This window comes from Alligator sinensis, unplaced genomic scaffold (genome assembly GCF_000455745.1).
Source record: "Alligator sinensis unplaced genomic scaffold, ASM45574v1 scaffold486_1, whole genome shotgun sequence".
Classification (NCBI taxonomy): domain Eukaryota; kingdom Metazoa; phylum Chordata; order Crocodylia; family Alligatoridae; genus Alligator; species Alligator sinensis.
The window spans coordinates 624,921-634,719 of NW_005842053.1; the positions used below are offsets into that span (position 1 = coordinate 624,921).

The 9,799-nt window shown below is 42.6% G+C and overlaps 1 long non-coding RNA gene across 2 annotated transcripts in view; it reads left to right on the forward strand.

The window, feature by feature from the left end:
- The window catches only part of LOC112550197, a 105,013-nt gene extending 100,438 nt beyond the window's left edge, over positions 1-4,575 (forward strand). For both annotated transcript variants that reach the window (XR_003093897.1, XR_003093896.1), the window contains one exon: positions 3,218-4,575. This is a non-coding gene — a long non-coding RNA (uncharacterized LOC112550197). The remainder of the gene's footprint in view (positions 1-3,217) is intronic.
- Positions 4,576-9,799: the final 5,224 nt, after the last annotated feature.

The window sequence follows — 9,799 nt, forward strand, 5'->3', positions numbered from 1 at the left end:
AACAAACCTGCAGCACATGGTGATATTAGTATTATCAACAAAATACATCATACCAGCAAATGTTCCCTTCATTCTTATTCACTCAAACTGAAATGTCACATAGTCATTACTGAGTATGCATTGAAACAGAAATTGACAAAAAAAGGTGGTGTGGAACATTTATATTTTATCCTATACAAATAGGCAGATGCTGGTAATGATAAGAGTGAAAAATCAGTTTAGGTCGGCATAGATGGAGAGATTGCTCATGGCAGACTAGGCTACTGTATCTGTCCATACCAGCACAGAGGAAGAAGCAAGGAAAGGAAATAGATTTGGATTATGCTGCATTTAAAACAGTGGGCTATGATTACTGGATTGGCAAGTGAGCTAACAGTAATCATTGTAATAACCATGAATGTTTAATGTATGACATACAGAACTAGCTAAAAACTGCTTCTTAGGGATAACAAACCTGATTCTTTATTGCACCAAGCCCAGTGTAATTCTTTATGGTGGCACAAGTGAATGTATTATGTTACTGAAGCAGAATGTTTGGACCCATTTTGCACTGAGTACATGTGGTACAGGTCAATTAAAAATCAAGGCCAGAATTCTTATGTTCTGAGATACAGTGTGGAAAATCCTAATGAACAAAATTATAGTGACCATAAACTAATGGTTAGCATGCTTCAAAATAGCTAAAAACAAAGCAGATTACTTTATAAAAATGCTGATATGATTTAGATGGCAAATATAAAATACTACACAACCAATCATTTAAAGTAGCATTAGTTGAAGGATTTCTTTCAAAATTCCTTTTAAAACTAAAATAACATTGTTTGCTTTAAACAAAAACCATCAGTTTAAGTTCTGCCTGAAAATGTGTTTTAAAAAAAGAAACCCTAAGAATTGCCTTGCAAACCTGAGTGCAACGGGGAGCCCCTGCCCCTGTTACTAGGGGGGCTTGAGAGGATAGTATATGTGGGTTGGGGAAAAGGTAGTTAGGAATACCAGCACAGGTATATGCAAGCAGCTCGGGACTGGTAAGATCAGGTGGCTGAGGAAGCAAGCAGTTGTACCTGGTGACTAGGGGTGGGCAGACCTGGTCAGGTGACTGGAAGAAGACTAGGTTGAGGGATTTAAGGTGAGCAGACAACCATACTTGAAGAGCCTGGGCAGCAGGGAGAGGGGCTCTTGTGTATGCGTCCTGCTAGAGACAGACAGAAATCCAAGCCACCCAGGGAAGCTGGGAGGAAGACTCCCAAGAAGGTAAGACCTGTGGGCAGCACCTATGCAAAGAGGGAGACTACTTGTTTCCATTTGAAGCAGCTAGCTTGTGCTTTTGGTTCAGTTTTGATGTGTGACTGGAGGACCAGATTGTGGCTGCAGGGGTGGGGGAGTCCATGAACAGGGGTGCTGGGGTAAGCCCCCTGTTACAGTGGCCAGGAGACAGCCTCAAGCTGTAAAGCAAAAACTGGCATACTGAGGCTGATCCCTAGGGCTGCGGTCTTAATCAGTGGACCAAGGTAAGGCATGGCCAGAGAGGAAGAAGGAGCCTAGGCTATGATAGCTAAAGCCCTGGGAAATGCACAAGAGCAACCCTTGAAGGAGAGTGCTGCATGGGGATGAAACTCTGGCAACTCACAAGGCTACTACTGGTCAAAGGACCCTCTCCCCACTCCTGACTACAAACAACATCAAAGTCATGGCAAGTTAGAAATAGATAGTATGGGGAGGCTAGGAGAAGGAGAAGGCAAATGTGGTGGACCCTATTGGTTGTCAATAGGGACCTACTGAATTTGTGATTTTTACAGATTCTGAGAAATCCAGCATTGCTTGCAAAATCCACGGAAAAATAATTACTGAGTGCTATGGCAACTTGCTGGAGTTTGGAAGAGGACAAAGAGGGGGCTGCCTGCTCAAAGGGCTGCTGATAAGATGGCTGCTGCTCCTGCTCCTTACTGCTGATTGGCTACAAGGGCTTCCTGTCATGTGGCCCCACCCCTCTCTACCAATCTGTTGTGAGGGGCAGGGCTGCATGATGGACAGCCATAACTTGCTGCCAATCAGCAATGAGGATCAGGACCACATAGACAGATGGGACCACATAGATAGGCAGCTCCTAAAGCCAATCAGTGATGGGGGCAGAGCCACTAGGGCCTGTCAGCCAATCAGAGGCATGGGGGAGGGGCCACCATACTGGCCATGAAATGGCTGCCCAGGGCTGCATTCTGCCAGTGAAACTGGGGAGTAGCCCTCATGAATTAGGTAGGACCCTAGTTAACACACTGAGAAGGAATGTATTCCATTCAAAAGCTTATGAGAGACTACAATGAGAGGCTACGGGACCTGAACCTGTTCAGCCTTCACAAGAGAAGGCTGAGGGGGGACCTTGTGACCGTCTATAAACTCACTAGGGGGGACCAGAAGGGTTTGGGGGAGACATTGTTTCCCTAGCGCCCCCCCGGGATAACAAGGAATAACGGCCACAAGTTGTTGGAGAGTAGGTTTAGATTAGACATCTGTAGGAACTACTTCACAGTCAGGGCGGCTAGGATCTGGAACCGACTTCCAAGGGAAGTGGTGCTGGCTCCTACTCTGGGGGTCTTTAAGAAGCGGCTCGATGCCTACATGGCTGGGGTCACCTGGGCCCAGTTACACTCCTGCCCAGGCAGGGGGTTGGACTTGAAGATCTACAAAGTCCCTTCTGACCCTACTTCTATGATTCTATGATTATCTAAATTTGTCCCAGCTACAGCTACATAGTTGGTCCAATAAAAGATATCACCCTAAGAAATATTTGCCTTTTGCATAATTTCTGGACCATTACAGCTACAATATCACTCTTATATGACTTTGCAAATCAAACCATTTTCATTGTATCTATTTCTTATATATACTATGTTTTCTCTTTGCTAAGTGAAATATTTTTTTATTTTTCTTACCGTGCTAGTTAGATTTTAGTCTCGAAACAAACTGCTATTTTATTGTTGGCTTTGTTATGGAGGTTTTCAAGGCAACTGTGGCTAGCAACAAGGAAATTTTCCTGTGTACCTTTGATTGTTATACAGAGTGAGTACTTGAGGCAGAATTATCGTTGCTGTGAGCTGAGATTTCCTGGATGAAGGGATTGTCCATGTGCTATTTGTAGTTGCCTCTGTTTCAGGATTGGTGTACAGTATAAATATAAGTTAAAGAAAAGTATACTCAGTGATCTTTTTTTTTCTTTCTACAGACACTTGACTTGCAGAACCTTGAGCATCTGCTATCTCTCAGCAAAGAAGTGACAATATAGAAATAGGCTAATTTTACATTCTGTCTCATATGTTGCACATAAATACCTAAGCAGGGAAGAACTGAGGTGCTGGGGCAAGTCTAATGTAAAATTTCTGGAATCTTAGAATGATAATATTACTATAGTAGCACTAATATAAATGAATGTATGGCACAGATGTCACACTTGCAAATCAGTCAATATGCTCAAATTATCAAGCTCCATCACTAGTTAGATCTAATGGTTACTGATAATGCAAATGAGAAACATGATCTGATAAGGCCAAAACATACATTTTTAACTATACATATGAGTCCAGATTTGAATAAAGAATTAAATTTGACTACAGAAACAAGTAAAATTTCTAGTTTAGAACTAAAGCTATATTTAACCAGTGTGCAATTATTTAAGTATGTTGTTTTGGCCTGCTAGTTCCAGTACCTGTTCCTAAAGTGATTGGTAATAGCACCAATCAAACAGGACAAAATATGCATTTGTGACCTTTTTTATCCACAATATAAAACTGAAATTTTGAAGATATCTGAACCATCAAGTTAAAAATGCTATCCATGCATATTCAGTTGCTGCTACTTATAAATGGTCTGCTGCTAGACACATCCATAGCAGTTTTTTCCTTCTTATTCAGTACTACTACCTGAAGTTGTAATTGTCTTAATACCTAAAATGTGCCATCATGAAACCCCATGAGATTGACAAAAATCATCTCTTTTCATGACTTTTGGCCATGAGAAGGTTGCACATACTGTTGTGATGATGCATAAGACGGCAGGAGGCCTAACTAGTATGTCAAGTTGTATTTTAGTGATGGTATGGACTGACATTATGGCAAAATGCATAGCCCCACTTTTTTGACCATTTAACCTGATCAACTGCAGGAACCCTTCAGTTTCTGAATTGCAGCTTACTAGTACTTCTGTAATTCTCCAGTGGCAGAAAAACATTTATTACTAGTAGAAATACATTAGCAGATGCATTAATTCATATCCATAATCACTTCTTATATCCCTGAAGATAAGAGTCTTGGTGTAAATACATGAAGTTCCATCAGTGGAACTTCATTGCTTTACACCCTCTGAAAATCTTTACTTCTGGACACTTCCTGACAAAAATTGCTCATGCATACTCATTATTGTATCAGCTGTCAATACAGCTGCATTAATTCACACCATCTGAGAATCTGGCCCCATAAATTCAGGCTACATAATTCTACAAAGGATTTACAGTGTGGAATAAATTGTCAAAATAAGGCAGACACATTAACTCCATTATCTATGTAATTACTGTACAATAAAGTGACGATGTTACACAGAAAACAATATTGTAATTATTAAATCAAAAAAGTTTTAATTCTCCCCTTCCCCCATTGCGTTGTAGAATAACTACAAATAGGAGCCGACATAGTATAATCTTTGTAGTTGTAGAAATGAAGGCAAAAGCCCCACCCATGCCAGACAATCTACCCTTTGGAACATACGGCTGATAATCTGAAACAGAGCGTAATGCCCCTGAGAAGATGCATCTGGAGGTCAGCTCATTTAGATAGTGTGGAATTGTTCCAACCAAGCAATCAAATATTTAGCAAAACCTATGAAAAAAAATCACATCTTTGGTGTATAGTCATCCAGTATAAACTAGATAAGGAAAAGCCTGATCTCATTTGTAGCTCTGACAGGGAAGCAAACTGCTGAATTTTCCTTGGTCTACACACACAGAGCGTAGTTTTAACTGAAGCTTATTATGACTTAGTTTGTTTAACCCAACCACAATAAATTCATGTGTCAAGATCACAGCTGATCATTCATTACAAAAAAATGAGATGAGATAATCCACTTTGCTGCAAATGGATCGCTAGAGGAATGTTACAAACTGTTGCAAATGTTTACTCTGAATCATTTGCATGCTGTGCTTTGGAGGGAAGATAACAAAATAGACATTGAGGGTCCAATTCTTATCTCTCTCTTCTCTAGATCTCTAGAGTAGGATTTGAAGATGTGTTGTTAGAAATAGTTTGCAGAATGTTATAACTAACCAATTCCAAAAGTCTATCGTGTGAGTAATCAGTGTAGACTTTCATACATGCTAAACTGCTTAAGCATGGGCCCCCTGGTAGTCTTTAACTCAATTAGTTTAGCTTGTTTGGAGACAGTATGCCTAGTCTAGATGAGTTTTTAAAATGAGTTTGAGCGCATCTTTAACCCCTACTGGAGACAGAGCCTAAACATAAAATCAGGTAATTGAGGTCAATAGGTTGCATTCTTTTCTTAGTGACATTGGTTTAATTTGGGTGACCTTTCATAAAAGTAATTCCTGATTAACATTTTTGCCAGCAAAAGGAGAATATGGCTCAAGGGAGCAAATCCCATAAAAAGTAGCAGCAGAATCAATCCCTAAGTTTAGAATATGTCAGTCAATGGCTTTTTTGAAAATTGGATCAGAAAGTGCAAAGGTCTGTGGTTTGGCCTGTTACTTTTGAGAAATGTGATCAGAAGGGAAAAGTTGGGCTAGCTTTTTGGATCTGGCATAACCTGAGGGGGTGAAAAAGAAAGGTAGCCATCTCTACATCAAACCAAGCATCTAAGGTTTGGCCATCACACAGCATAATGCAGTCTGAGAACTGTTGTAATTTCCACCTGGCTGCATTGATTTTCAAATGGCTGCCCCAGCAAACTGGAGGTTATCAGTGAGACTGGGGGGGTTATCAGGCTGGACCCATTACCTTGATCTTTCCATAAATGATGTCTTCAGATAGCTCTCTCTATATAAGACAGCTTGCAATCTGCTTTGCATCACTGGAACTGCAGAAAGCAGACTTAACAGGGTCAAGGATCTAAACAATATTCTGGCACCAGCCATTACACAGACAGAGAGATTCTCTGCTACTGCATGCTATTTTTAGTCATTTATACCAGCATACAATGGATGTAAATGATCTGGCGAATAGGTAATTCTACAGTGGAAGTGGTTTAGATAGAAAGAGACAGTGAACAAAAAGGCCCTCAAAGACGCAAACAGAAATCTGTAGCCTATAGCATTCCAGGTTTCAGAAAGAATAACAGTGAAACATTAAAATGCAATCTGCCAGTATTTTCTCTCAGGGCCTGATACTATCCTACCTATTAGGCACATAAGGGGACTTAAGCACTGAAGTCTGATTCTGTTCCAACCTGTATGAGTCTTGACAAAATTATTAATACAAAAGATGTGCAGGTCTTCTTTCTTTCCTCTTTTTGTCATGTAATCTTAAGGGCAAAGTAGCATTTGTTACAAAATGGGTACATTAATGAATTTTCAGTACTTGAACAGGATGGAATAGAATTAGACTGGGGTGCTTCTTACATCCACTTGGATGGTAAGGCATCCAGACAAGAGTGGCCATGTAGAATGTAGTGTCACAGACATATCTGCGGTGCCACATCCTGCACATTCAGGTGTTCTCTGCACTGCAAGGTAGCAGTGCGGAGAGGGGGTTTTGACCCCAGGAGATCCCAGGGTAAAAAAAACCTACGCAAAAACCCCCCAAGAAAGTGGGGTGGTGCACATGGGGGCAGCATCCAAAACGAGCCTGGCTGGGCAGAGCCACACTCTGGCTGCCAACCAGGCTCTAAGCAACAGGGTTGCCACTGCTGCAACCCCAGGAGGACCCCAGGACCCCAGTTAAGACTGCTAGGGCCAGCCCAGTGCTGGCCCCAGTCTCTCCTATCCCATTCAGAATAATCTGCTGTGCACCAAAGGGCGCATGCCACAGGCATTCCCTGGGGACAAGTAGCAGTGGCACAAGGTATGCTGCTGCTTCTTGTCCCTGAGAAAACAAACATCCACACTCATGTGGATACAACCTTAATAGGCAGAATAGAATCTGAGCCTCCATCTACTAAATATATGAGGTACATAGATAACTAACATAAGGCTGGATCATCTCTTCCCATGGTGAAGTTCAGGAGAGAAAGCTCTAGTGGATAAAATCACTGTGAAACTCCCTCCACTCCTCCCACAGAACTCCCCTATGATTTTTGTGGGGCTGGATTTGTCATCCCAATCTGGAATATGCTCTGTGGTTTAGCTTCAAATCTGCCAAATGTCTGGAATCCAGACAAAGACAGCCATCCAAGCGAATGAACTGGCTCTATTATAACATCAACAGCACCTTCTTGTCTCTTGGTCACAGGTGAGTGATTACCTGAGAAATCAATACAAACTCACTTAATTCTCATGGATAGAAGGTCTTTTTTTCTTGCTCCAGCCAGCTGAACCTAGCCTCCACTGTCTTTACCAGTACAGAACTCAGACCCACCGAGTGAGATGCAGGAAGGGAGGGATGATGAATATGGTCCCACATTCAGCACATGTTGGGCTCTGGCCTTGCCCTGCCTGGTATGGCCACTCATCCTGGTTTGCCACCTCCTTTAAAGAGCATTGATATGGATACAGGTGGCCAGAAGCCTCTAACTGAACCTAGCCAGATGCCCACTCCCTGCCACCAGAGTGGCTAACCAGGGTCAGCTGGCCCCTCACCCCTTCCAATGGAAACCCCATAGCTGCTGAGGAAGTGTCTGGGCAACAAGGCTCAACCTTGTATTTAGCCCCTTGTATTTGCCATACCCTTGGCTTGTGCTGCTGCTGCTGGCTCTGATGAACTCCTTGGATACCTGACCCAACTAGCCTCCTGACTTCATGCTCTGCCTGACCCTCTGGATACCTGACCCATCTCAGTCTCAACTGCATGGATACCTGACCCAGCTAGCCACCTAAACTTGCATTCTGCCTGACCCTCTGGATACTTGATCTGGCTAACTTCCTGACCTCACACTCTGCCTGACCCTCTGACTCGATTCCCTGGACAGATCTGGCTTCTGCTGACCCTAGGTAAGCCCCAGACCTGGCTGCCCATGGCCTGGCTTGACAGCGCATAAGCAGGAAGCTCCAGGCATATTACCATATACAGATTGGATGGTGAGGGACCATTAGGAAAACCTTCTTTACAAGTTGAGTGCTGTGGACTTGGAACAGGCTCACCCCAGAGGTGATACAGTCATCCACCCTGGCAATCTTCAAACCACCTTGCTACGGTCATCTGACCCCAGCAGTCCCTTCCAGCCCCCTAACATGTGAAACTATCCTACCCATTCTCTTTTTTAGTATTTACAACACAGCAGTCTTATGAACTGCAGCAATATAAGACCTTAGTGAGAGGTAGTTAGCCCTGTTAGTCTGAAGTTACACAGAAAGCAGGGTAGTGTGGCTCCTTATGGAGTAACTCTTTCAGAAAGGCACAAGCTTTTGTTGTCTACAGCAGTGGTTCCCAACCTTTTTAGACTCAAGACATCCCTGGATTGACTCCAGACACCCCTCAGAAAATGCCAGTTCCTAGTTATCACGTTCTTTTTGGCTACAGAAAAATAATAGAACTCAGAAAGACCGCAACAATGGATTTCTATTTGAAATCTCTGGATTTATCTTGTGAATTATGTCTGCAGGCCTAAACGTGCTAACATTTGTATGGCACCCTGCAGCACTCTTGAAAGGATCTCGAGGCACCCAAGGGTGCTGTGGCACCCTTCTTGAGAATTTCTGGGCCACAGCCTACTTTGTAGCATCTGATGAAATAGGCGGCAGCCTTTGAAAGCTCGTGCCTCTGAATAATTTGGTCTATAAGTAGGATGACCATATGTTCAGGTTTAGCCAGGACAGCCCTGGATTTCAGAGGCAGGTCCCAGCCGGCTATTGCAAATTATAATGGGCGTCATAGAAATGCAAGGCCACAGGGTGCATTCTGGCTGGGAGTCAGACTGCATGGTGCAGAGTGCCTTGCAAGTGGGCAGGCAAGCATTACTGCCTGCCCAGAACACCACCCCAGCCAGCCCCTGCTAACTTGTGAGAGCATGCGGTGGGGCCAGGGGCAGTGTCCAGGATGAATGTCTCTGATGTCCTGGATTTCCTTATGGTCAGTCCATCTGGAAAGTACTCCTCTGGCCTGCCTTCCATACAATGCATTGTTATAGAAAAAGTTACACACAGCCACGTGGTATAATTCAGGTCCCCAGCGTACTCCTCAGCATGATTGTAAATCAACAACTTCCTTTTAGTAGTTACTATATTGAGATATTTAGATATGTAGCATGCTCTATTTCATTTTAAAATCATCATGGTAGATTATTTTTGCTTTTATGTGCAAAACAGTGACTATTTTACTACTATATAATACAGTGACTATTTTACTACTATTTAATACTCACTGCAGAGTTAAGGATTTTGTGGTGTGACTACACATACATTAATTCACTTAAGTTACTGTGGATTAACTCTAGTACCTCCATTGTGAGGTACTAGGAAAATGCATGTTAGCCTGTCTTAATGTACATTAACTGGAGCACGGGTTTTTTTAGTGATGGTTTATTGCACATTAAAATAAGCTAATGCGCATTAAATTGCATATGTAGATGCACCTTTGAAGACCCCTTTTCCAGTAAGTAGAGGAAATAAACTACATTGTAAATTGTGCCCTATTTTCCTTAAGGACAGTTA